We start from the raw sequence: 27,506 nt of genomic DNA on the forward strand, positions 1-27,506 counted from the left end.
GTACTTTAGTACCAGAGTTGCAGAAGTCCAGTATTCTACACCTTTGCTTACATTATCAAAATAATTTCCTAAATGGTGTGTGATACATTTAAAATAGAATTGTGGGTGATATGATTGTTTGCAATACAAAAAGAGTTGACTTGATAACCTCCTAAAATCTTTTAAAATCCTACATCTGGAATGATAATCAATACAGAAAAATCTCAGGACCTACAGATAATTTGTGTAATTTTAGTATGATCCCTGATAATACTTTTCTACCATCAGTTAACTAGTCAGACCCTGACCTCATTTAAAATGACCTCATGTCACTGTTTTTTTTCATTTTCTTATCAGTTCATCAGAGTTGGGGGCTTAAAGTGACATACAATGAAGTACACCTACCTTCTGGATGGTTTACCAGTTTTACAGTGATCCATCCACTCATCCAGTCCCACAATCCTGTGAAATCTGTCCAGTAAACCAGTCAAAACTAAAATAAAAAATCCACTCCCCACATATACAGGCTGGAAAAGAATGTCTGCAGACCTTGCTGATTTCTATTTCAAATACAGTCTATGGACTTTTGAATTTTGGATTTGTAGCTGCTATTCTGTTTTTTGTAAGATGGCAATGACTTCTTGAGGCTTGGAGCCTATGAAAGGAAATGCCAAGTGGACAAACAAGTTCTGCTCTAATCTGTGCTGCCACTCGGGAATCAATTATTTTAAGGAAGGTGCTTTGCAACATGCTCCTTTCATCCTGCTTTCCTCTGTATTTGCAAAAAGAGTGAACATACTGCAGTAGCTAAAAAAGATTTTATCTCAAAACAATGAATAGTCACAAATTGAAAAGCTTTGCACAGAACCTCAACTGTTTTACCAAGGAGGCAGAGGGCAAAATTTGTTATTAAAAGATGCAGATGCCATCTGTTCATTGGGAAAATAAACTGCATCATTCACCTAGTATTCTCTCATTCTTGCCAATATGTATGATTCAAACAGCAGTCACGTATTTTTGCAGAAATTATTCATATTACACAGGGAGTATGAACACTTACATTTTAAGCACAGACATCCTCTCTTCTTACCAAAAGCCTTCAAGTAGGCCCCCTGCAAAAAAAAGTGACTGAATCCTCATAAACCATACCTTTCTGAACCAAGCTTTCACTGGGCCAGCAATCTCCTTTCTGCTCTCTTGACAACACCATGTGCCAAATAAGCAAATTCTTTTAGGAGTGGAACCAGCACAGGTACAGCCGTGGCAGGATTTGAGTACTGTTACAAAAAAATTAACTGTTTGAGTTGTATCTTGTTGTGAAGTGATTAAGCCCAACCGTGAGGAGAAGAACAATAACAGAAAAGGATGTAAGGAAAACAAGAAACTTTTCAGAGAATGGAAGAGAACCATAAGTTTTGGTTTTCAAAGCTAAAAGTCAGAATGGATTTGCAGAGAGGATTATAAATATTCATGTTTATGAGACCCACCTTGGTTGTGGGGTCAAGAGTCTGGGCACAGCCAAATGTCTTTTTAGCTTGAACTGCCGATGACTGTTGTGTACACGGAAAATACACGCCAATGTCCACAGAGACACACCAAAACCAAAAGACCACAGTACCTTTTGAAAACGTATACAAGAATCCAAATTCCAGCAATAACAATGAAGAAATGCAAACCATAATCAGACAGTCAATTACTTTAAATCAACTGTTTCTTACGCAGAAGAATAGAAAACAGGACACAGGAAGTAGCAAACCGACTTTAGATGGATAGCTTCATTATTTCTACGAAGTAATGATGTCTGTTTCATCTTAAATGTTCTAAAAGTGTGGAAATTGGTCTGAGAGTCTTCTCTCCACAGGCTTTAGTGACAGTTAGATTTTTCTTCTTTGTACAGAACACTCAAACTGAATCAAAGTCACCTTGAACTTCTGTGCACTAGTTATGTGTAAGGAAGACATACAGCCCAAAGCAAATGGAAAATTGGTCAAGATGTTTGAAAATACAGGTTCTGCAGCAGTGAAATGAAATTAACTCGTATTCCCACATTAGGGGGCAGAAAAATCAAGAGTAACTTTCCTTTCTCATGCTCTCCTTTTCTTACTCTCCAACCTGTTATATATATTCTATAACACAGGACATTTTCATATCTGTATTAAACTTACAGTGCAACTTGCCTAGATTAAGACAGCTGTGCATTTTACTGATAGCTTCAGCTTTAGGTCAAAAGTCTACACACAGCTGAAAGTCTTCCTGGTATGACCAACATATATATGACTCTATGCATTGTGTGTCCAGAGACAGATCAATGCCCAAAGACTTTCCACCCATCTGTACAATTACAAAAGCAAGGTTCACAAACTCACAGTCTTCCGCTTTGTATCTCTTCAGCGTGGGTGTTTTAACATGCATACCAAGCCAGGTGTTGGAAAAGAATGTAATTCATTTAAAAGCCTTTATGTAAAGTTTCACAAACTCAGGTGAATTAAACTTGGATGGCAGAGAACAGTCACGATCCTCAGCTGCTCACTCGACTTCTCTCCAATGGATACCATCAACACTGCATGGATGGGCAAACCACATATGAAGCATATCCTGAAACCACCACAATTAACAGCCCAATGCTTTCAGGCAAACCAAAATTGATTCTGGGCTGTAAATTGTAGCAGGAGACGCCTAACAAAAAAGTCACTAGTTTACACAGTGTGAGTAGGGCAGACTGTTCAGGAGAGCTGCTTAATCAAACATCTCAAAGAACTGTCCCTGCCGAACTGCAATACTCAAAATGGATCTAAGCAGCTTGGTGCTCTGAAACCATGCAAGTGCGAAACAGGGTTTTTTTCAGCAACATTGCTGCATATTTACTTTTGCAGGAAATGGAAGTATTTCTGTTAATTTATTTCTGCTTTGCAATCTCAGAAAAAACAAAAAAGAGGACAGGTCTGTCAGGGTGGCTACTGTAAGAGCCTACTGAGAGGGTGCAGCTCCTCCAGGGAGTGATTTATTGCTTTCTAAGGCAGTTAGCTGAGACATAGAACTGCTTTCTCCACTCCCACCATTCTTTGGTCACAAAGCAAGACTATGTGATGCTCTCAGACAGCGCACCTAACTCTTAAACATTCAGTTAGACATCTTCCTATCCCGAACAAACTTCTGTTCTGATTTAGGTTTCTGCTCACCATATACTTCCTCTTTTCTCAGACAGAAAAAAAGAAAGCAGAAAGGCATTTCAGCCACTTTGTATACTAGATTACTACCTGACTATTGAATTTTGACATTAGAAAGATTCTCCTGATGCTCAGCCTAGATTTTTCCTATTTTAATGCTATCATATACTCTTAATTACACTCCTGCTTTCTTCTATGTTAAATAGATCCACTGTTACTATTTATGGAATTTCGAAGAGACACTTCGAAGTCTATGAACAGTGAAAAGAGCTTGCTCTTGCATTTGATAAATGAATAGATACCTTATCAGCACAAAAGGAAATAACACGCTTCTGAAGATGCACTTGGCTTTGCCTTGTCAAATCATCCACATGACTCATTTAAATCTCAAGTATTCTCTGTGGGATTGGCAGGATACCATACAAATCTGAGGCTGAGGTAATACTAAAACTTCACAGATAGTCTTTTCAGCATGGGAGTTCTTATTGCTAGGTATGCACTACTTATTTCCTATGGAAATCAGAATTTGTGGATTGTCATTAATAACAGCAGAAATGTGAGCTGAAAATATCAGATGAGATGTCAAAATGCATTTTCTCAGGTAAATTTGTACTCAAATTCTAGCTTTACTATTTAAAAAATAATTAGCTAAATTATTATCTCTAAAATATCAATGTAGATGATTTGTGTTTGGTGAGGACTCCACACTTCCTTTGCACAGATTTTGCATCTTTTTTTGAGAAGAGGAATAAGAGGAAGCTGCTGTTCAGCCTAAATTAGATAATTTCTAAATTCTAGCCAGACAAAGTTATTTTCTCCTTGCCTCCAAATACTTCACTAGGTGCCAGTATCTTAAGATCATACCCAGCATGTTACATATATCTGAGAAACTAAAAGTCTTCCTAAGAAAGTTCAGTTTGGAACAAATCTCCAAAATAAAAACCTTTTTTTGCTGCTTCTGTTTCATAATGTTATTTTCTTTTAACACTAAAACTTCATGGAGTCATCACCATTTTGAAAAGATACGAAACAAAGTTTGTCTAGGTCAAAAACTATTTTCTCATGAATTTTACTATCGCAAGGAAAAAAATTAGAAATAAATGTCGATGAAAAAGAACAAGACTGATATTTTATGTAAAAAAAGTCCCACAGTGGTTTGTGGAAATGACAGATACAGAAAGAAAAATCACATAAAATCCCTGAAAGAAAAAATGTACCAACTTCTAAAGCTAACACAAAACTTCGTCAAGTAAACTAATGCTGGGCACAAGTTATGCTTATGCATTCCCTATCACTGTTTGGTTTTGAATTAAGCACACTGTTAATTTCTGCAAAACCCCATAATTTTTATAATGTAAATGCATTGTTTCTAGGCTGATTTATTACTTTTATTTTCTAAATTGCAAGGTCATTGCAACAGAGGCATTTGTAAAGTCTGTATGTTTTTACAGTAGCTTGTACAATGGCGGCCTCACTTATTAAGATGTTTGGGTGCTCTAAAATAAACTGATAAATAGATATCAATACAATATTCTTAGAAAGGTTGAGATCTGTTAAGAAACACATACTGAGACCTGTTTTTCCTTTTTCTTTTTTTGCAAGACAGTGCATCTGCCTTTTTTGTGAAAGGGAGAAAAAACAAACAAAAAAATGTTTTCAGACACTTAACATCATGTTTTACAATATTAACTCTATATAAAAGCAAATAATAGTATGTTGCCTCAGACATTCGAAATATTGGCAGTTACTTCATTAAAATTCATGTGAGTTCTTTAAAGTTGCATGGATTTTTTGACAGATTTTAAGAAATGAAAGTGAAAAATCCATACTAAGTATACAGAAACTCATAACGTGATTTATGAACAGATTTTCAACCTGGAAAATGAAGGGAAAAATAAGAGGCAAGACAAAAAAATTGGATGAGAAAGGGATTTAACTGCACTATAAATGTACGTTATTATTTTACTTCTCAGTCTTAAAGCGAGGAATCACAGAATCACAGAATCACAGAATGGTAGGGGTTGGAAGGGACCTCTGTGGGTCATATAGTCCAACCCACCTGCCAAAGCAGGGTCAACTACAGCAGGCTGCACAGGACCTTATCCAGGCGGGTCTTGAATATCTGCAGAGAAGGAGACTCCACAACCTCCCTGGGCAGCCTGTTCCAGTGCTCCGTCACCCTCAGAGGGAAGAAGTTCTTCCTCATGTTCAGACGGAACTTCCTGTGCTTCAATTTGTGCCCATTGCCCCTTGTCCTGTCACTGGGCACACTGAAGAGAGCTTGGCCCCATCCTCCTGACACCCACCCTTCAGATATTTATAAGCATTTATTAGGTCCCCTCGCAGCCTTCTCCAGGCTGAACAAGCCCAGCTCCCTCAGCCTCTCCTCATAGGAGAGATGTTCCAGTCCCCTCATCATCCTTGTAGCCCTCTGCTGGACTCTCTCCAGTAGCTCTTCATCTTTGTTGAAGTGGGGAGCCCAGAGCTGGACACAGTACTCCAGATGAGGCCTCACCAGGGCAGTGTAGAGGGGAAGGAGAACCTCCCTCGGCCTGCTGGCCACACTCGATGCACCCCAGAATCCCATTGGCTTTCTTGGTAGCCAGGGCACACTGCTGGCTCATGGTTAACCTGTCGTCCACCAGGACACCCAGGTCCCTCTCCGCAGAGCGGCTCTCCAGTAGGTCCACCCCAAGCCTGTACTGATGCATGGGGTTGTTCCTCCCCAGGTGCAGGACCCTCCATTTGCCTTTGTTGAACCTCATCAGGTTCCTCTCTTCCCAACTTTCCAGCCTGTCCAGGTCTCGCTGAATGGCAGCACAGCCTTCCGGTGTGTCTACCACACCTCCCAGTTTATTGTCATCAGCAAACTTGCTGAGCGTACATTCCCGGGATGGAGGTGAGGCTGACCGGCCTGTAGTTCCCTGGGTCCTCCTTCTTGCCCTTTTTGAAGATTGGAGTGACATTGGCCTTTCTCCAGTCCTCGGGCACCTCTCCTGTCCTCCAGGACCTTTCAAAGATGATGGAGAGTGGCTCAGCAATGACATCCGCCAGCTCCCTCAGCACTCGTGGGTGCATTCCATCGGGGCCCATGGATTTGTGGATGTCCAGTTGGCTTAAGCGATCCCTCAGGCAGTCCTCCTCGACCAAGGGAAAGTCATCCTCTCTGTAGGCTTCTTCTCTTACCTCCGGGGCCTGGGATTCCTGAGGGCCTGCCTTGGCACTGAAGACTGAAGCAAAGAAGGCATTCAGTAGCTCTGCCTTCTCCGCATCCTCCGTCACCAGGACACCCGCCTCATTCAGCAGCGGCCTCACATTATCCCTAGTCTTCCTTTTGCTGCTGATGTAGTTGAAGAAGCCCTTGTTGTTTTTGACATCCCTTGTCAGATTCAATTCCAGGTGGGCTTTGGCCTTCCTCGTCGCATCCCTGCATGCTCTGACCACATTCCTGTACTCTTCCCAAGTGGCCTGCCCCTCTTTCCACATTCCATGGACCTTTCTCTTCCACCTGATCTCCGCTAGAAGCTCCTTGTTTAACCATGCAGGTCTCCTGCCTCCTTTGCTCGATTTCTTTCTCAGGGGGGTGCATTGCTCCTGAGCATGGAAGAAGTGATGTTTAAACAGCGACCAGCACCCATGGACCCCCCTTCCTTCGAGAGCCCTGGCCCACGGGATTCCTCCCAGTAGCTCCTTGAAGAGGGCAAAGTCAGCCCTCCTGAGGTCCAAGGTTTTCATCCTGCTTATCGCCCTGCTTCCTCCACGCAGGATCCTGAACTCAACCATCTCATGGTCACTGCAGCCGAGTCTACCTCCAACCTTCACATCCTCCACCAGTCCCTCCTTGTTTGTTAGTAGAAGGTCCAGCAGAGCGCCTTTCCTTGTTGGTTCCTCCACCACTTGCATCAGAAAGTTGTCATCAATGCTCTGTAGGAACCTCCTGGATTGCGCCTGCCTAGCTGTATGGTCTTCCCAGCTGATGTCAGGGTGGTTGAAGTCCCCCATGAGAACCAGGGCCTGTGACTGTGAGGCTGCTTGCAGCTGCCTGTAGAAGGCCTCATCAATTTCCTCCTTCTGGTCAGGTGGCCTGTAGTACACACCCACAACAATGTCACCCATATGAGCCTGTCTCTTAATTCTAACCCACAAGCTCTCAACTCTTTCCTCATTTGCCCCCAGGCCAAGCTCAATGCATTCCAGTTGCTCCCTCACATATAGAGCAACTCTCCCACTTCTCCTTGTTGGCCTGTCTCTCCTAAAGAGTCTGTAGCCATCCATGACATCATGCCAGTCATGTGAGTTGTCCCACCATGTTGCTGTGATGGCGACCAAGTTGTAGCCGTCCTGCTGTATAATGGCTTCCAGCTCCTCCTGTTTATTGCCCATGCTACGTGCATTGGTATAGACAGACCTGAGCTGGGCTGTCAATCTCACCCCTGACACACCAAGTCTGGGCTCATCCCTAGTGAGCTGGGCGATGTCCCCTTCCCCCTTCGAACCTAGTTTAAAGCCCTCTCAATGAGCCCCACCAGCTCGTGGCCAAGAATTCTTTTTCCCCTTTGAGACAGCTGAGTTCCACCTGTCACCAGCAGGCCCGGTGCTGTGTACACCTCCCCATGGTCAAAGAAGCCAAAATTTGACCGATGGCACCAGTCCCTGAGCCACCTGTTAACCAGGTGAGTTTTCCTGCCCCTTTCAGTGCTGTTCCCTGCCACTGATGGGATGGAGGAAAACACCACCTGTGCCCCTGATCCCTCAACCAGTCGCCCCAGTGCCCTGAAGTTCCTTTTGATGGCCTTGGGACTTCTTTCTGCTATCTCGTCCCCGCCAACCTGCATTAACAAGAGGGGGTAATAATCAGAAGGTCGCACCAGACCAGGGAGTTTCTTCGCAACATCCCTAACTCGGGCCCCAGGGAGGCAGCAGACTTCCCTATGGGATGGGTCCGGTCGGCAGATCGGGCCCTCTGTTCCCCTCAGAAGGGAATCACCTATGACAATGACCCTCCTTTTTTTCTTAGCCGAGGCAGTCATAATACGTGGGGCTGACTGACTCGTCCTGGGCAACCCCCTGGACGGAAGAGAACAGTCTACCACAAAACACAGCATATACTGTAATAAATTAGGTTTTAAGTCACACAAGGAAAAAAACCTTCAAACATGCGTCACTTGTAAGGGTTTCTTCTCACATGGTTACAGATATTTGATATGACATTAAATGATTAAGAGGAGCAGATTGTCAGTTTTCATCAGCAGACACTTAAATAAGATGACAGCAAGTAGCTTTTGAAGAAACTCTTGTGAGTGGGCATCTTTACAAGAATTCCCTTCCTATTGCAACATGGAAATTCTCCTCTGAAATCCTCTTTAGGTCATTGCTGAAAATTAACACTTCAATGAGATGAGAAAAATACCAAGAAAAAAGTGAAGGTGGACAGATGAGCACAAAGCAGGCATTGACTCTGGCAGTCCACAATAACTTGAGAGGGAAATCACAGATCCACATTTCTCATGTATCTTGTTTTTAGGGAACGCACATGATCAGGTATTTTCAGAAGTATCTATTTTCACATCTTGATTTTGATGCCTTATCTGTGATAGAGTGTGGTATCTAAGGAAACTGGAGGTGGATAGTATGAAAAACCGGGATCTAAATTTTCTCCTCTATTTCAGTGTGCCTTATCAATGAGGCACTAACAGCCAAGCGGTTGTAGGAGGATCAAAGAGCTAAATGTGAGTGAAATACCTTGAAAATGTGAAGTCCAATTTAAAACCTGAAACACTGGCTGGGCTGGGCCCAAGTAGTTTCACTAAGCTGGCTTTACAACACTGTGTGATGCTCGTTTTATAGCACCTGCGTTCAGACAGGGCTTTCTGAGGTGGAAAATAAGCTTACAACATCATCCCTCCCTTGCCGTTGAATTTCAAAGTCTGCACAATCCAATACTTGACATTGCATGTCTTGACCTCACTATTTGTCCATGAAGACTGTTAATGACAGGTTCTTTGGTACTCTTCCGATTCACCTACTGAAACAGAACAACCACCCACAAAATCGATTCAAACATATCTGTTTGCATTAAGACTTTGTAACCATGTGCCAGTCCTACCATGTATTGTGTAATCACTCCCATAGATTTTGCTCACTATTCTCAAAGTTGTGATTCCAGAATTGGTTTTGCATTAAACACCTTTTTATCTTATCAATGAATTCCTCCAATGCTAAGTTTAAACTTTAGCCTTCCCAATTAAGGTGTTAAGCAAGAAAAAGTGTTCTACTTCATGCATTAAATGACACAGCAAATAACTGCTCTGGTTAAAACTTATCATCCTTTGAAGAAACTGCAGCATTTTTGTTCACCTGCAGTATTTTTGTTCACCTGCAGTGCTTGCTCTATCTGGGTCAGTTTTCAGAATTAAAATTACCATGCTGTCAGCTTTGATCATTACAGCTGCTTTCCAGGTTTTGCTCTTCCCTGGAACATAAACTTTAAAGTTAACTTAGATGAATTGCATTTAGTCATAATAATGCTTTGGCAATTCCTCTACCAGTCGAAACAGACAATTTAGGCAGCATGTAATATTTAAATCCTTTATGCTCACTTCACTTTTTCCAGAGCATGTCTAAGGCCTCTCCCTCGTATATTAGAGCAGTCATCTTAAATATTGCTTCTTAATGAGAAGGGTCTATAGCAGTAATCGCTGCACTACAGAGAGCTGCACTTTTAAGTAAAAATAAAAGCGATCATTTGTTGCAAGCTTTTGTCTGAGGGACAAAGATGTTTAGACATCCAGTAAAAAAGAAAAAGGCATTGTTGCCTGAATATCCTAGAATTGTTTGCTTAAAATTAATTACCTATATATGTTGCAGTTATGTAGCATGAAATACATGTTGCAGAGTTTAATAGACTCCCCCCTTCCTAAAAACACGGGGGTAAAAGAAAAAAAAAAAGAAAAAAGCCAGGAGCCATTCCTTGATATTTGTTGTGCCGTTTTCTAGTTCTCATCACCTTCATATTTTAAGTAACACAACTCTTTGCTATTTACACCCTTTAAGTTTGGCAATACATTATTTCTTATGCTGATGCTTCTATAGACAGCATCAGTCACAGAATCACAGAATCACAGAATAGTAGGGGTTGGAAGGGACCTCTGTGGGTCATCTAGTCCAACCCCCCTGCCGAAGCAGGGTCACCTACAGCAGGCCGCACAGGACCCCGTCCAGGCGGGTCTTGAATATCTCCAGAGAAGGAGACTCCACAACCTCCCTGGGCAGCCTGTTCCAGTGCTCCATCACCCTCAGAGGGAAGAAGTTCCTCCTCATTTTCAGACGGAACTTCCTGTGCCTCAGTTTGTGCCCATTGCCCCTTGTCCTGTCACTGGGAACCACTGAAAAGAGCTTGTCCCCATCCTCCTGACACCCACCCTTCAGATATTTGTAGGCATTTATAAGGTCCCCTCACAGCCTTCTCTTCTTCAGGCTGAACAAGCCCAGTTCCCTCAACCTCTCCTCGTAGGGGAGATGCTCCAGTCCCCTCACCATCCTCGTAGCCCTCCGCTGGACTCTCTCCAGTAGCTCTTCATCTTTGTTGAAGTGGGGAGCCCAGAACTGGACAGAGTACTCCAGATGAGGCCTCACCAGGGCAGTGTAGAGGGGAAGGAGAACCTCCCTCGTCCTGCTGGCCACACTCTTCTTGATGCACCCCAGGATCCCATTGGCTTTCTTGGCAGCCAGGGCACACTGCTGGCTCATGGTTAACCTGGCGTCCACCAGGACACCCAGGTCCCTCTCCACAGAGCGGCTCTCCAGCAGGTCCACCCCAAGCCTGTACTGGTGCATGAGGTTGTTCCTCCCCAGGTGCAGGACCCTGCACTTGCCCTTGTTGAACCTCATCAGGTTCCTCTCTGCCCAGCTTTCCAGCCTATCCAGGTCACGCTGAATGGCAGCACAGCCTTCTGGTGTATCTACCACACCTCCCAGTTTTGTGTCGTCAGCAAACTTGCTGAGGGTACATTCTAACTCTTCATCCAGGTCGTTGATGAAGAAGTTAAACAAGACTGGGCCCAGTACTGACCCCTGGGGGACACCACTTGTCACCAGCCTCCAACTAGACTCAGCGCTGCTGATGACAACCCTCTGAGTTCTGCCATTCAGCCAGTTCTCTATCCACTTCACCGACCACTCATCCAGCCCACACTTCCTCAGCTTCCCTAGGAGGATATCATGGGAGACTGTGTCGAAAGCCTTGCTGAAGTCAAGGCAGACAACATCCACGACTCTCCCTTCGTCTACCCAGCCAGTCATGTCATCGTAGAAAGCTATCAGATTGGTCAGGCATGATTTCCCTTTGGTGAATCCATGCTGACTACTCCTGATAACCTTCTTTTCCTCCACTTGCTTGATGATGACCTCCAGGATAAGCTGCTCCATCACCTTTCCCGGGATGGAGGTGAGGCTGACCGGCCTGTAGTTCCCTGGGTCCTCCTTCTTGCCCTTTTTGAAGATTGGAGTGACATTGGCCTTTCTCCAGTCCTCGGGCACCTCTCCTGTCCTCCAGGACCTCTCAAAGATGATGGAGAGTGGCTCAGCAATGACATCCGCCAGCTCCCTCAGCACTCGTGGGTGCATTCCATCGGGGTCCATGGATTTGTGGGCGTCCAGATTGCTTAAGCGATCCCTCACACAGTCCTCCTCAACCAAGGGAAAGTCGTCCTCTTTGTAGGCTTCTTCTTTTACCTCCGGGGCTTGGGATTCCTGAGGGCCAGTCTTAGTACTGAAGACTGAAGCAAAGAAGGCATTCAGTAGCTCTGCCTTCTCCGTATCCTCCGTCACCAGGACACCCGCCTCATTCAGCAGCGGCCCCACGTTGTCCCTAGCCTTCCTTTTGCTGCTGATGTAGTTGAAGAAGCCCTTGTTGTTTTTGACATCCCTTGTCAGCTTCAATTCCAGGTGAGCCTTGGCCTTCCTCGTCGCATCGCTGCACGCTCTCACCACGTTTCTGTACTCTTCCCAAGTGGCCTGTCCCTCTTTCCACATTCCATGGACCTTTCTCTTCTGCCTGATCTCCGCTAGAAGCTCCTTATTTAACCATGCAGGTCTCCTGCCTCCTTTGCTCGATTTCTTTCTCGGGGGGATGCTTTGCTCCTGTGCATGGAAGAAGTGTTGTTTAAAGAGCGACCAGCACTCATGGACCCCCCTTCCTTCGAGAGCCCTGGCCCACGGGATTCCTCCCAGTAGCTCCTTGAAGAGGGCAAAGTCAGCCCTCCTGAGGTCCAGGGTTTTGATCCTGCTTATCGCCCTGCTTCCTCCATGCAGGATCCTGAACTCGACCATTTCATGGTCACTGCAGCCGAGTCCACCTCCAACCTTCACATCCTCCACCAGTCCCTCCTTGTTTGTTAACACGAGGTCCAGCAGCGCACCTTTCCTTGTTGGTTCCTCCACCACTTGCATCAGAAAGTTATCATCGATGCTCTGTAGGAACCTCCTGGATTGCGCCTGCCTAGCTGTATGGTCTTCCCAGCTGATGTCAGGGCGGTTGAAGTCCCCCATGAGAACCAGGGCCTGTGACTGTGAGGCTGCTTGCAGCTGCCTGTAGAAGGCCTCATCAACCTCCTCCTCCTGGTCAGGTGGCCTGTAGTACACACCCACCGTAATGTCACCCTTATGAGCCTGTCTCTTAATTCTAACCCACAAGCTCTCAACTCTTTCCTCATTTGCCCCCAGGCCAAGCTCAATGCATTCCAGTTGCTCCCTCACATATAGAGCAACTCCCCCTCCTCTCCTTGTTGGTCTGTCTTTCCTAAAGAGTCTGTAGCCATCTATGACAGCATGCCAGTCATGTGAGTTGTCCCACCACGTTTCTGTGATGGCGACCAAGTCATAGCTGTCCTGCTGTATAATGGCTTCCAGCTCCTCCTGTTTATTGCCCATGCTACGTGCATTGGTGTAGACACACTTGAGCTGGGCTGTCAATCTCACCCCTGGCCTTGGCATTCCAAGCCTAGGCTCGTCCCTAGTGAGCTGGGCAATATCCCCTTCCCCCTTCGAACCTAGTTTAAAGCCCTCTCAATGAGCCCCGCCAGCTCGTGGCCAAGAATTCTTTTTGCCCTTTGTGATAGCTGAGTTCCACTTGTTGCCAGCAGGCCCGGTGCTGTGTACACCTCCCCATGGTCAAAGAAGCCAAAATTTGACCGATGGCACCAGTCCCTGAGCCACCTGTTAACCAGGTGAGTTTTCCTGCCCCTTTCAGTGCTGTCCCCTGCCACTGATGGGATGGAGGAAAACACCACCTGCACCCCTGATCCCTCAACCAGTCGCCCCAGTACCCTGAAGTCCCTTTTGATGGCCTTGGGACTTCTTTCTGCTATCTCGTCCCCGCCAACCTGCATTACCAAGAGGGGGTAGTGATCAGAAGGCCGCACCAGACCAGGGAGTTTCTTCGCAACATCCCTAACCCGGGCCCCAGGGAGGCAGTAGACTTCCCTGTGGGATGGGTCCGGTCGGCAGATCGGGCCCTCTGTTCCCCTCAGAAGGGAATCACCTATGACAATGACCCTCCTTTTTTTCTTAGTTGAGGCAGTCGTAATTCTTGGGGCTGTCTGACTCGTTCTAGGCAACCCCCTGGATGGAGCCTCACCTTCACCCACATCCTCTGTGGTCAGTCCCTCACATTCCAGAGCCCCATACCTGTTGCTTAAGGGCAACTGGGCAGGTGAGGGAGGCTGGGGGGAGATTCGCTTGCCCCCCCGAGCAGGGACCTGCTTCCATTCCCCCCCATCTCTCAGGCCCCCTCTTTCTGCTCGGTGGCAAGAGGGTTGGGGGTTCTCTGCTTTCTGTGGAGCCGCCTCCTGCTGCCTCTGCCTCAGGGAGGGCAGGGTGCGGCTCCACCAGTCGATCTCCCTCTCACACTCCCGGATGCTCCTCAGCCTCTCCACTTCCTCCTTCAGCTCTGCCACCAGGCTGAGCAGGTCATTCACCTGCTCGCACCGAACACAGCCGTTGTCTCCTCGCAAACTCAAATGAACACAGCCGTTGTCTCCTCGCAAACTCAAATGTCTCTCAGTCCTCGCAAACTCAAATGAGTTTAACTGCAAGCCAGCAGTACCTAGAAAGACACTTTGACAGACTTGGAGATTTGCCCATTGTCACCCAGGAAACCTCTTGCAGAGGAAGAAGAGAAACCCGATTCTCATCTAACTTCTTGATGTCATTTTCACAGTAAAGTGCCCAAAACTAAACACAAGGACTACTGGTTTCGTTAATGCCACAAGTGGAGGACCCCTTGCCATGAAAGAGTAAGTGACATATGGATTCTACATGCCTTCTGCTCCTTTGTCTGAGCACTAAGCACAGACTATCAGAGCAGGCAGTAAGAGCGGCAGGATAAAGTCAAGAAATATCACAGATTCTAATTTATGTAGTAGCTCCATCCACCCAAGTGGAGTTTCCTTGTAAAGACCCCCTGGCTAGAAAATGTTCTGCGCAGTTTTGGAAAACAATATTCAGTGCCTGTGATGAATACTTGTAAAACAGGAGCTTGTCAGAGCCTACAGAAAGAGCATTGCTGAAGGTGAGCTACTGCAGCTTAATGTTATTGCGTGCATCATTATCACCCACACAAACCTTTTGATGGATGGATGAATAACTCCTGTGTGTGGGAAAGTAACACCAAGTGATGGTTTTCACTAGCATAAATATCACCAGCAATTAGTTGGAACAGTTGGAAAAAAAAAAAAGAAAGAAAAAAGATGGTACAATCAACACTTGCATTGGGAAATACATTCATTTTTAGATAAGTATTTCTAATTGCAAGTTTTATATACCATGACATGAGAGCCTTCCGAATGGGAAGAAGTTCGTTTTACCTTAACTATGATTGCAAAAGGGATGCATAAATGGTAAAACATCTTTCAAAGAAGGACAGTGAAGATTTTTTTCAGCTTAGTTTTCCAGCTATATTGTTAATGAATATGAATATTCTTGTGTAATATGATCTTGATACAGACAGTCCCTCACAAAAGATACAATGAAATTCTCCAAACCCAGCAAATGTTTAACATTATCATGAATAAAATCAGTTTTGCTCATAAATAATACAGTAGATAGATAGCTGCAACACAGGATGTCTCAATATCTGCCAACCACAGGCAGAAGGTCCAGGGAGCTCTAATTTCAGAACAGCCACTGATATTTCTGTGTAACAACCAAATTTAGCCTATTTTTCTTTAAAAATAGAGTCTTTTCAAGAGGAGTAAGTCATAAACTGCTGCTATTCTTCGGTAACTCAAGTTCCTCAAACTCTCCTTCTTGGTATGTATCACACTTTGTAAGAAATACCAAATTAGTCTATAAAGTGTTTCTTAAACTTTACAGATATGTTCCACATTTCTGTGCATCCTGTAGTAAGAAATATGGCCTTGAATCCCTTGTCTCTCTATCAAGAATTGCTCTACTCACAGATAACTAGAAAATGACAAAATGAGTGGCCAGAAAATGGAAGCAGAAAACTCAGATTGCTGATGGAGGACCTCTGTGTCACTGAAGCATGAGTGATTTCTGAAGACAGAACAGAGGAGGAGTTCGTAAATCATGAACAACATTGTCAGAATTCTCCTACGCTGGATGTTATGTAGGGCCAGCAGTCAAATTCTAAATGATAAACCATCACAGTAGGCCAAATTGGCTTGAGGAGGACTTGAAAAGCCTTTATGTGAAGGATGGAACCAACTTCAAAGACATGCAGTTCTGTATCTGTATATACACTTGTAAGTGAAAGAAAGAATAAAACTAAACAGATCTTCTTGATATAAAAATAAAGAAGCAGATGTGCCTGGAGCACAGTTCAGCAGCTTCATGTCTTTTAAAGGTCTTACTTTGGTATGAAATCAGAGTATTGGAACAACAAATCAAATTTTAGGAACTTCAAGGGTGTCATGGTTTAATCCCAGCCAACAACAAAGCACCACACAGCTGGGAGCTCACTCTCCCTCAGTGGGACGGGAGAAGAGAATCAGAAGGGTAAAAGTAAGAAAAGTTGTGGGTTGAGATAAGAACAGTTTAATAATTGAAATAAAATAGTTATAATAATAGTAGTAATAACAATAATAGTAATAATAAAAAGGAAAATAACAGAGAGAGAAAGAAAACCTGAAAAAGATAAGTGATGCAAATGAAAACAATTGCTCATCACCAACTGATTGATGCCCAGCCAGTCCCTGAGCAGCGGCCTTCTCACTAACCTCCCCCCTAGTTTTATGGCTGAGCGTGATGTCTTACGGTATGAAGTATCCCACTGGTCAGTTTGGGTCAGCTTTCCGAGCTGTGTCCCCTTCTCAACTTTTTGTGCACCCCCAGCCCACTCGCTGGCAGGGTGGTGTGAGAAGCAGAAAAGGCCTTGACTCTGTGTAAGAACTGCTCAGCAACAACTAAATCATCCCTGTGCTATCAACACTTTCTAGCACAAATACAAAACAGAGCCCCATACTAGGTACTGTGCAGAAAATTAACTACCCCAGACGAAACCAACCCAATGGGATTTAAGTGATTGATATTATATGATATATATATAATTAATAAATACTAATCTCTTAAATAATCTCTTAAATATGAATCTCTAAAATAATCGTTAGAAGTCGATAAATAAATAAATAAATAAATAAATAAATAGGAGCATCATCTCACCACTTAGGTTGTGGAAGTACAAGATTAAACATTCCCCATTGGTTTTGTGCTCCCTCCAATACAATCTATGTAGCATCAATGTCCAAAAGGACACACACAGCAAAACATTTCTGCAGCAGCACCTGGGCTATTTTCAAGCCTGCTACAATGTATGTATAAAACAGTACATAACTACATACATGCTTACTTGGTCTTTTACAGAATATGTATATTATTAAAAAGATTAAGTGACATTAGGTATCTCGTAGGAAGAGGAGGCTTGAGAATCCTTTAAGAGGTGCAGTGAAAATTACAAACTGCATTTAGTGCAACATAGGGCCATGTAGGAGGGGCCATACATGCAGTTCCTTGGTGTCCAGATGGCTGCAACACCTTGTCTTCTGGGAAAAGGTGTTTGAAGGTACTATTTCCACATTCATTAGGTACTGATTATTTCTGGTTTTCAGCTGTGTTCTTTTCTTGGATTGGTTCCTGCAGATTATGTTGCACCTCCAAATTCTTTCCATCAATTTTGGGAATACTGAAACTGCAGCCGTATTACACTTCTTGTTCCTTAGACACACCTCTTATGCTTATTTGCTGTCCCTAAAACTGTGAAGCCCTTGAGATCAAGACAGATGGCAAGGCCTATTTAGTTATATGTTCTTCTGAGGTGACAAATTCAGTTAGTGAAGGGGGATTACATATGGCTAGACCTATATTTTAACAGGTTTCTGACTCCATTGAAAACACTGTTTCAAGTCATACCTTATGGCTGTTCATATTTTAAAAAAAATACATTATTTGTATCTTTTGGAGCAAGAAGAGAGAATATGATCTTTAAGTTTATTATGTTATAAATTTAACAGCTTGAATCATCTGAAATAAGGTGGATATATTGAAGAATGAGAAATAAAATTCCCATTTTTCCAATTTAGATTAGCAGAACTGTGTTTTCTGTTGTAACTGTGCTTTTTGATGTTTCATTTACAATCCAACATGCAGTTTGGTATGGAAAATATATATAAACACATATACATGGTCTCTTTATATTACATACTAATACAGTATGTGGCAAACAACTGAAGCACAGCTGAAGACTGATAGCAAATAGTCCTGCTAATTGTTTTGAGATTCATGCTGTATTCTGTTAATTTCCTTTTGACCATTAGGTGTCTTTCTTTACTTCTTTAAAGGTTCATTGCATTTGTGTTCTCTCCTTTCTCTCTTAGGTACAGAAGCACTTTGCTTCCCCTTACCTCTCTATTTTAAGTCAGTTCCCCACAGGCATATACACTGCTTCTGCATTTTTAATGATCTTCTCCCTACGGTAACTAAGCTCCAGAATAAAACATTTATGTGCAATATCTTGTAGATCAGATACTCTTTCCTGTGTCTAGGCAATAGACTGGTTTTACATTTAAAAGGCAGTTTGGGGCAAAGCTAGTTTTTCTGCACTCATTTTGAATCCGGTCATGGAATAGGAACATCAGCTACTTTTACGAAACACTTGTCTACTGTGGAGTTTAGATTGTTATTTTTGGACACTTGGGATTTCCTATGGGATTCCTCAGACCCAGTTATATAGTATTTCAAATGCCAGGTCTTATCTTGCATGTTTTTAAAACTATTATTTTAAATGTGATTCAGCTGATGGAATTGAAATTATAGTATGAACAAGCTGACTGTTACCTGTCTTCTTAAGACAAAGTTATCTGTGCTTCATTAGAAAGAAAACATGTTAGTACCAAACTAAAAAGAAGATGGTGACCACAAGTAAGTATTCATATACAGATTCCTCATTTAGTTAATGACATTGGCTTAAAATCTATGTGAGTTACAGCAAAAATCTGTGTCTTTTGGAGGCAAGATCTAAATCAAGTTCAGCATTACAGTACACAGTAAAGATAGAAACATCAATTCAGCAGGCTACCACAGATGGTTTCACCTTCGTTTTTCACATTCTGCTTCCAGGCAATGAGTTGTGGAAAAAAATGAAGCAAAATATAAGATTATGCCTACTTTTGACTGCAGTACACAATCGAAATTCTTGTCCTTCCATTGACCTTCCTTGACTGGCAATGGCCTGAAGGAAAGAGGGGAAGATATTCTGGTATTACCTGTCAGCTCATTCCAGAGAAAGCAACCTCACTGGCTTTGACCCTTGGCTCAGCTGCCAGGTTGCTTTGCGACCCTGAGTTCATCCTCTGTGAAGCCTGTGTCTCAATTTATTGACCTTTTATAAATGAAATAATGACACTCATTCACCTATTTAAGGGTCTCTAAGGAAAATTATTTATTGCTTTTATTATTCCACAATCTTGTTGAGGTTTCTCTTTCCCTTTCAGGCATTTCAGTGTCTTAAAAAGTTTTTTGGTGGGTTGTTTTTTTTTTTTTTACTTTTTAAAAAAACAAGCCTGACAGTTAAACTTCACATCACGTATTGACTGAATTAAGAGTCTTAAAAATTAATAAAGAGAATGGAGCATTATTTACAGAACCAGGAAAAACAGAAATGCAGGCTAAAGAAACAATTTGAGTTGTGACTTCAATGGGGTAGTTAATGATCCAAATTATCTTGGTAAAGGAATCTGAAATAGACAATCAATGTTTTGATGTTTTTTAATCACAGTAACCAGTAATCATATCTCAAGCTGTATGGTGGAAAGGAAGCCTTGGAGAAATTAGACCGCTGGGCCAATCAAAAACAGTGGGCAGAACATTTTAAAATCACTTTAAAAATATAGTTTAAACTACACTAATGGACAGAAGTAATTTCTGTGATGTACTTTACAAATGGAAAGGCAACACTGGCTTAAGTTTCTGATGGTATCTCATCTGAAAATGACAACATATCTGCTTTAATACCCTTTTCTCTTGCTTCAGAGTTGACAGGTTGATAAGTTGAGTGTCATTTGGCAATTCTGCACAGGGATATTTCTCTGCAAACAAGTCAAAATTAGTTTCCATATCTTTCCATTCCTGAACAGAGACTTAGAACAATTGGATTCTAATTCCAATACATTTCAGTGGTTTTAATAACAAAGTCCTCAGAAGAAAATACTGCATTCTCAAAAAATACATCAGTAAACGTACTGCAGAACTATGATCTACCTGAAGTCTCTCTCATGCTTTCAGATGTTACTTTGTGTTTTTTGAAGTAATTTGGACCTAAGCATTGCCTCTCTTGCTCCTTCATCCACACAAAAATCCTATCCACTGACTTCAGTGACACTTTCACCTTTGGGTCTCTTGAGCAGCAGGCTGAAGACCAGCTGAAATTTTCCTAGTGGGGAGGAAGCCATGGGAGCGTGGTGGGTTTCCCAGTGCCTTTCTCTGATTTATTACTTTGTGGCCAGAAGGACAATCAAGTTCTAGACTTTGCTACAAAGGGAAAAACATGCAGCTGCTTAGCTTAACAAAGCATGAAGACCCATGTATAATACGCAGTACACCACTTACTTTGGCACATGCAGCACAGGAAGGAAGCGCTGGCTTCAGTAGGGCTTTTCCAATGCTGCAGATATGCTTAAGACAGTTAACTCAGTGGCTCAGACCCAAATGCAGGTCTTACTAGCCTACTTTCGGTGAACACACAGCCGGTGGTTAAGCTGCTGTTAACTTGAGACAAAAGAGAACAAAAACTGGAGTTCTGTCAAATGTGAGATCTCTTCAGATGGAAAAACCCACAAATTATGGCTTCACTCCAGAACACATTCTTTATCTGTGTCTCCTATAAATACTAGAAAAAGTTTTCCAGAAAACATTCATAGAGGAATTCAATGTGTGTCACAGCATCAATATACATGACCTTATAACTAATTTAATACTTTCTTCTGTAAGTAGAAAGTAATAGAAGATACTTCTCTAATTGAGCACAACCTTTAGAGATGGCAACTACATAAGTGGGAATCCCATATAAACGTATACCACAGGAAAATTAAAAGATGTAGGGTGCAGTTATTCCTCTAAGGCTTTTCTTTCCTTTTTTGGGAAGACTTGTTCTTTCCATTAACACTCTCTCAGTGACTTACCATAAGAAGCAAAGCATCGTACCCTCTTGTTCTTTATATCCCCTTTCCCAGTTCATAGGGAAGCAGCGGACGGACTAATGAAGACCATGGATTAATGATGAGGCAAAAAAAAGAGATACATTGGAGAAGAAACATTAAACTGAGACAAGAGTTGGTAGGCAGAGAGGCCAACTGAATGAGTAGTTAGGAAAATAAATGGGACTGTTGCAAGGGGTTTACAGCAAGGTACATATTGAAGGAAAGCTACTACGTTCTGTATTTTGACTCGTCGCATGCATGTTACCATCCCTGAATTCTGATAATGCTACCAAACCATATTTATGCGTTTTTTTTTGTTGAATTCCCATACCAAGGGATGCTTAGTGGCAATCTGGTGGCAGTTGTTGTTAATGCATCTTATACACTCTACAATGATCCTGAGATTCATACTGCATTTAATTCACTAATTTCACTGTCATAGGAGCATGAAAGGAATGCTCCAGTGAAAGTATATTTTGCCTATTTCATATGTCAAATATTTATACATGTAGTAAGAAGCATTACATTTCATCAGATTAGAAAGTGTAATATCATCCGACCCCAAACTCCCAAACAAAACTGAAAGTCATTTTAGTTATCACTGAAAAGACACAAAAAAACTGCTGTAGGCTTTGATAAAAGGATGTGCATGCATATACAAATCTACATACTGGTCACAAGCACCACTAGTAACATATTAAAAACGTTCCCATATTATTACTAACATTTCATTCTCCTTTTATTGACAAAAACATAAAGTGATGTGATTTTCAGAAGTTGAAAGAAATAACATAAAGGCAATTTGGGGTTTATCAATGTAGACAACCCATAGGTGTAAAATCCGAATAGTAAATTCTTGTAAATACAGACTACATGTTAGCAATACTACTATTCCTAATGAGTAAAAACCAGCAGTTTAATCAAAGTCTTTTTTGAAAGTCTTTTTTACTGGATAACAATCAATTTTGATGATTTAGTGACTGAATTTACTGATAGGTGTTTCAATCTCTTTGATCCTTATCTAAAGTCTGTTGAAATTGAGTCATTCCAATAACTCCCATTAATTTCGGAGGTTGCAAAGGCTCAATGACTGGTTATTTCTTTATTCATAACTTAAACCAAATCTAAATAGCAAGAAGTAAAATTATCCTAGTACACATTGTTTTGATGGAGGTTTTTGAACATTGAATTTATCAGCAGGTGTCTAGCCTGCAGTTGCTGATGGTCTGATACAAGAATCTAAACATGCTCTTACTGGAGGCATTTAAAAAAAGAAGTGTTAACACCCTACTCAGGGATTTGACATGCAAGACCAAGTTGCATTGAACTTTTTTTTTCTGACAAATAGCAGCAAGTTCAGAATGCATCTTGTGCTCTCTAATGTAACTCTCATGGCACAAAACTGTTTTCGCAGTGTTCTGACCTCCCTAAAGGTGCACATTTTTAGCTGCCTTTCTTCAGGTTGATGAGTTTTCATTTTTTCAAGGTGAACATCTGATATTATATCTAGATTGAGAAACAATCTTAGATTTGATTGTTTCTCCCCAAGGTGTTTGCAACGTTTTTCTAATTAATAAAACCTACACACTTCATCAGCATACACTTTATTTTCTTTCCTTAACATTCATCTAATGTTAATGAAATTGAATCTGACCCTATCTCTAGGTTATTCCTTTAAGATATCTCCTACACATTGATTGTTGCAATTTACCAATTTGGTTTCAGTTTCAGGACAGAGCAGTATTTTATTTAATATACTGCAGGTAATTACAATATGTATCATATGTCCTATTCTAAAAGAGTAATATTTCACTGAATGCTCTGTTGGTTTAGATTCCCTTCCCTATCAGCCTCTATAAATTACTGGAGCTGCAGATCACAGTCAAGACACTCATTGGAGAAACTGTCCTGTAGAGCATTTTATACCACTGAAAACTGATCCCAAATGTGGGAGCGTTGTCAGCTCTGATATTGTAATTTGACATACACTTACCCTTGTATAGAATATGCTTATGGATTCGCTTCCACTACTTTATACACTGGAGTTGTAATTACATCCTGCTAGTATCACAGCATACAAAACTTCGAAGCAAGAGTCTGTAACTACAATGTTGTGAAACTTCCACTGCTCAGTAGTACAAATTACCATTGAACATTTTGGTGCAAATCAGTAGAAAAAAAATCATTGGTGCAGACAAACTAAGGAGAAACAGAGGTGGTTTTACATCAGCTTTACACTTTACCCTCTCTGTGTTGCAGACATCCAGTTGCCCTACATTATCACATCATGATGGCTGCAATATGCCCATGCAGAAATTATGAGCCAGAGTGAGTACAAGGAAGCACTTACAGCAATTCATTTTGTGACAAATATATGTCACACACAATTTTGTCAATGTTAAGCTTCCTTTGCAGCAAGGTCTCCAAAATAGTTCCATGTACTCCCTAGCCTAGAAAGAGCAAGACCGTGCTTCATTTTAGCAATAGCACATTGACAGCAGAGAATACTAAGGAAGTTCTTACATCTAGAAAAACCTCAGTGAAGACACAAGACAGAATGGAAAAAAAGTCACCACTGATCAACAGAGAAGCTTTGGGCAGGTAAAGTGAAAAAACAAAACAAAACCATGCTGCTGTAGCCAAGCTTAGACTTGCTTAAACTTCAGACAGTAGCTCCAGAATGGGGATACAGATCAGGCATTTTATTAAAAGCTGACTGCAGCTGACCTGAACCTAATTCAAGGAATATCCCAGCTTGAAAAGAAACTGTTTTTATACAGAAGACTTTCACGGTGGGCAGAGCCCTGCCCTCCTAACCAAATACACATTTTGTATTTTTCAGTCCTGAAGGACTTGCAAATGCAAGTTAAGCTTGAAAAGGGTATTATGTTCAGACAATACTTTAATAGCCTGTACTAGTGGATGTTTTAATTAAAAGCGGCAGTATGTTTAGAACTGACTTTGCGATGTTCCCCAACCAGAGAACATGTATATTCAATGAAACGTCATAAAAGTCAAAAAGGAAACATCGGACTGATTTTAGATGGGTGACAGTTTTTCATATCCCAGGGCAAACATCTTATGAATCTTTCCACAGTGTGCTTTCTTCCTTGTGAGTACCATGGGAACAGAGCGGCATACACATAATTTTCATCGTTTGAAGTCACACATAAATTTCCCAACGCTAATACAATCTTCAGTCTGCTATGGTAGGTAATGCATGCTTTCAGCTAGTGGGATGCCAGGCAAATTATTTGTGAAAGAAGTAGGAAACTGTGGTGGGTTTGACCTTGGCTGACTGCCAAGCGCCCATCCAGCCACTGTCTCTTTCGCCACCTCAACAAGAAGGGAGAAGAAAATAAGACAAAAAAGCTCAAGAGAAAGGCAGGGACATCACTCACCAATTAACACCATAGGCAAAATACACTTGACTTGAGAAATTAATTTCATTTATAGCCAAATAAACATAGAGTAGGATGGTAAGAAACAAAGACAAAACTAAACGTACTTCCTTCCTATCCTTCTTCCCAGGCTTAACTTCACTTCTTCATTCCTGACTGCCCATCAGTGGTACAGGGGGATGGGGAAAGGGGGTTATGGCCAGTCCATTACACTTTGTGTCTGCTGCTCCTTCCTCCTCATACTGTTCCCCCTGCTCTAGTGTAGGGTCCCTCCACTAAGATACAGTCCTTCATGAACTGCTCCAACGTGAGTACTTCTCACAGGCTGCAGTTCTACAAGAACTGCTCCATCATGGGTCCTTTCCATGGAGTACAGTCTTTCAGAAACAGACTGCTCCAGCGTGGGTCCCCCTGGTCTGCAGGTCCTGCGAGAAAACCCACTCCTGTGTGGGCTCCTCTCCATGGGCCGCAGCTCCTGCCAGGAGCCTGCTCCAGCATGTGCTCTCCACAGACTGCAGCTTCCATCAAGGCATGTCCATCTGCTCCAGTGTGGGGTCCTCCACAGGCTGCAGTGTGGTTATCAGCTCCACTGTGGTCCTCCATGGGTTGCAGAGAGACAACCTGTGTCACCATGTTCTTCTCCATGGGCTGCAGAGGAATCTCTGCTCTAACACCTAGAGCACCTCCTCCTCCTCCTTCTCCTCTGACCTTGGTGTCTTCAGGGCTGTTTCTCTCACATTTTTCTCACTCTCTCTCACACCTGCTGTGCAGAATTTTTTACACTTTCTTGAAGGTGTTATTACAAAGGCACCACCAGTGTCACTGCTGGGCTCAGCTGTGCCCCAAGATGGGTTGGCTGGATCTGGTTGGAACCATCTGTGTCCTTCATAGTGCAGCCCTGGCCTCTCACCAAGACCACCCCAGCAGTCCCCCTTGGCAGTGCCTGGGCATGGACACCCAATACAGAAACAAAAAGAGCAAAGGTAATAAGCTATGATATATAGAAGGCTTTTTTTAAAAAAAGTAGTATCTTTTCTCTTGCCAAAATGACAGTTTGAGAGTTCAGCTCGACGACATTCATGGTGACTCAACTAGGCTGCTTTATTTACCTCATAAAAAAATAATTTCACTTAGACAGAAAACAAATTGAGATACTTGATAAGTGATTCCAAAAAAGAAATAAAACAAAGAATTTGAGGGAAACCAGACAGGTTTAAGGTGTACAGTTCACAATACCTACGTTCTATGATAAATGGTATGTTATGTCATCCCATTAGGGGGTACCATAAGCTCAGAATTTCACTTGAATATCAGAGAAAAAAAAACGGATTGAGAATTAGGGCATGTAGGTAGACAACATCAAAAAGTATTAAAAAAACCTCTTAAGCATACACTTGAGGATGAAATTAACTTCATTACACCTTGTCTTTCAAAGTAAGTTGACAGCCACAACTAACGTAGCCCTTTCCATCAAAGGGTCATTTCATTTATTCTCTCTACTGAGGTCTGTGTCGAATGAATAAAATGAACAGGTATTGAAATTTCTGGATAGAACAGAATATTAAAACAGTGAATTAGCTGCTGACAGAAGCTATACATAGTGTAACTGGAACATAATCCCAGAAAGAAAGATTAATTTTCTAGTAAGATTACATGAATTTAGAGAAAGACTGATGTGTCTAAGGCAAGAGCATGCTCCTCATGTTAGACATCTTCTTCCTTAGAGTATTGTTTTCACAATGTCAAATAATTTGGCACTAATGGGACGTGGTTTTATTTTTCTGTTCCTTATTAAAGTAGAATGAAAGTCAAAGTGACACTTACATATCACACTCAGTAGAACAGATTTATGTTTGTTCATTTTGTTTATGTGTGTCTTGGTCTCAGATGGGATAGAGTTAATTTTCCTCCCAGTAGCTGCTGTATTTTGGATTTGGTATGAGAAGAATGTTGATAACACTGATGTTTTCAGTTATTGCTATGAAATCAAGGACTTTCTTCTGTTTCTCATATTCAGCTAATGAGCAGGTGTGCAGGAGCTGGGAGGGAGCACAGCCAGGCAGCCAGTCCAAGCTGGCCAATGGAAATATTCCATGCCATAGATGTTACGCTGAGTTTATAAATGGGCGTTGTCTGCAGGACAGGAATCTCTTCTTTTCCCCGGCAGTTCAAACTTTTCCGCAAATTTTGTCTTTTTGCCGTGCGTGAAATCCGTGAGCTTCAGGAAACCTGCGGGTTCCACGATTGCTGCTCGGGGACTTTCTACACAACTGGTTGTCAGGCAGTGAAAAAATTGTATTGTGTATAGTTTGTTTTGCATATTCATTAGTAGTAATAGTATTTCCTTTGTTGTCTTATGAAACTGCCTGTATCTCAACCCGTGTGTTTTCCCTTTTGTCCATTTCTCCTCTCCAACCCACTGGGGGGAAAGAGGAGGGGTGAGCGAGCGGCTGTCTGGCGCTTAGTTGCCAGCTGCCAGGTTAAACCACCATGATTTTCTCCCTTGGTTTTTTGGTTTTACGACTAGCAATGCTGTTTTGTGATCCTTAGCCTTTCTTACAGTCATGGTGAGATAAATCTTAAAATCCTATTCAAAATGAGCAAAATCTTTCTTGATGTTTTAAAGATTTCTGATGTTGTGACAAGTGATACTAATTTATCCACAGTTAATTTTTATTCTGTGTAGTTTTATGGATAAATTTCAGTACTGTGTTCATTATTAATTTATAAGTTAAGAATGTTACATACAAGACTAAACCACCTGCGTCAAAAAGAAAGTGACATCAATTATCTCCTGCTATTTGAAAGGTACTGATGCACTTTTTAGACATATATAGAGGTTTAGAAAATATGTAAACAATTTGCTTTATTTCAATGAGGAAACTCCGTGACATCTAGGCAACACCAACCTCATAACTACTGTTCAGAAAAATGCACTGATCATATATATCTGTCAAGCAAAAGATTATTTGTCAAATATAGATTTTTTTTTTTTTTAGCACAATCAGGCCTATTCTAAGCTACAAAAGAGGATATTGTTTCACTAAAGCTTACTGTGTTCTTTGGCCCACTACTGATGAGCCGATCCATGACTGTATAGTGCAAGATTTAAAAGAAATGTTATTCCAAACTGTGTGGTGTCTGTAGCACTTGCACATCAAAGGCTCCTGTACATATGATCAGACTAGTCTGACTATAGGTTATGTTACTGCTGGAAGAAAAACAAATACAGAGGCCAACAACAGTTC

General features: G+C 42.0%; 1 protein-coding gene across 9 annotated transcripts in view; it reads right to left on the reverse strand.

Moving 5' to 3' along the window:
- DLGAP1 (DLG associated protein 1) overlaps positions 1-27,506 on the reverse strand; it is a 451,293-nt gene that overhangs the window by 202,048 nt on the left and 221,739 nt on the right. Inside the window, exon 1 of one of the 9 annotated variants that reach the window (XM_009931429.2) lies at positions 18,828-18,891. The exons of 7 other annotated variants lie outside the window; for them this stretch is intronic. The gene's annotated coding sequence lies outside the window, so the exon portion shown is untranslated. Of the gene's footprint in view, positions 1-1,039; positions 1,060-18,827; positions 18,892-27,506 lie in introns of those variants that run through there. One more of the 9 variants, XM_075416414.1, reaches the window with a different exon arrangement.

Source organism: Opisthocomus hoazin, chromosome 3, assembly GCF_030867145.1.
Source record: "Opisthocomus hoazin isolate bOpiHoa1 chromosome 3, bOpiHoa1.hap1, whole genome shotgun sequence".
Classification (NCBI taxonomy): Eukaryota; Metazoa; Chordata; class Aves; order Opisthocomiformes; family Opisthocomidae; genus Opisthocomus; species Opisthocomus hoazin.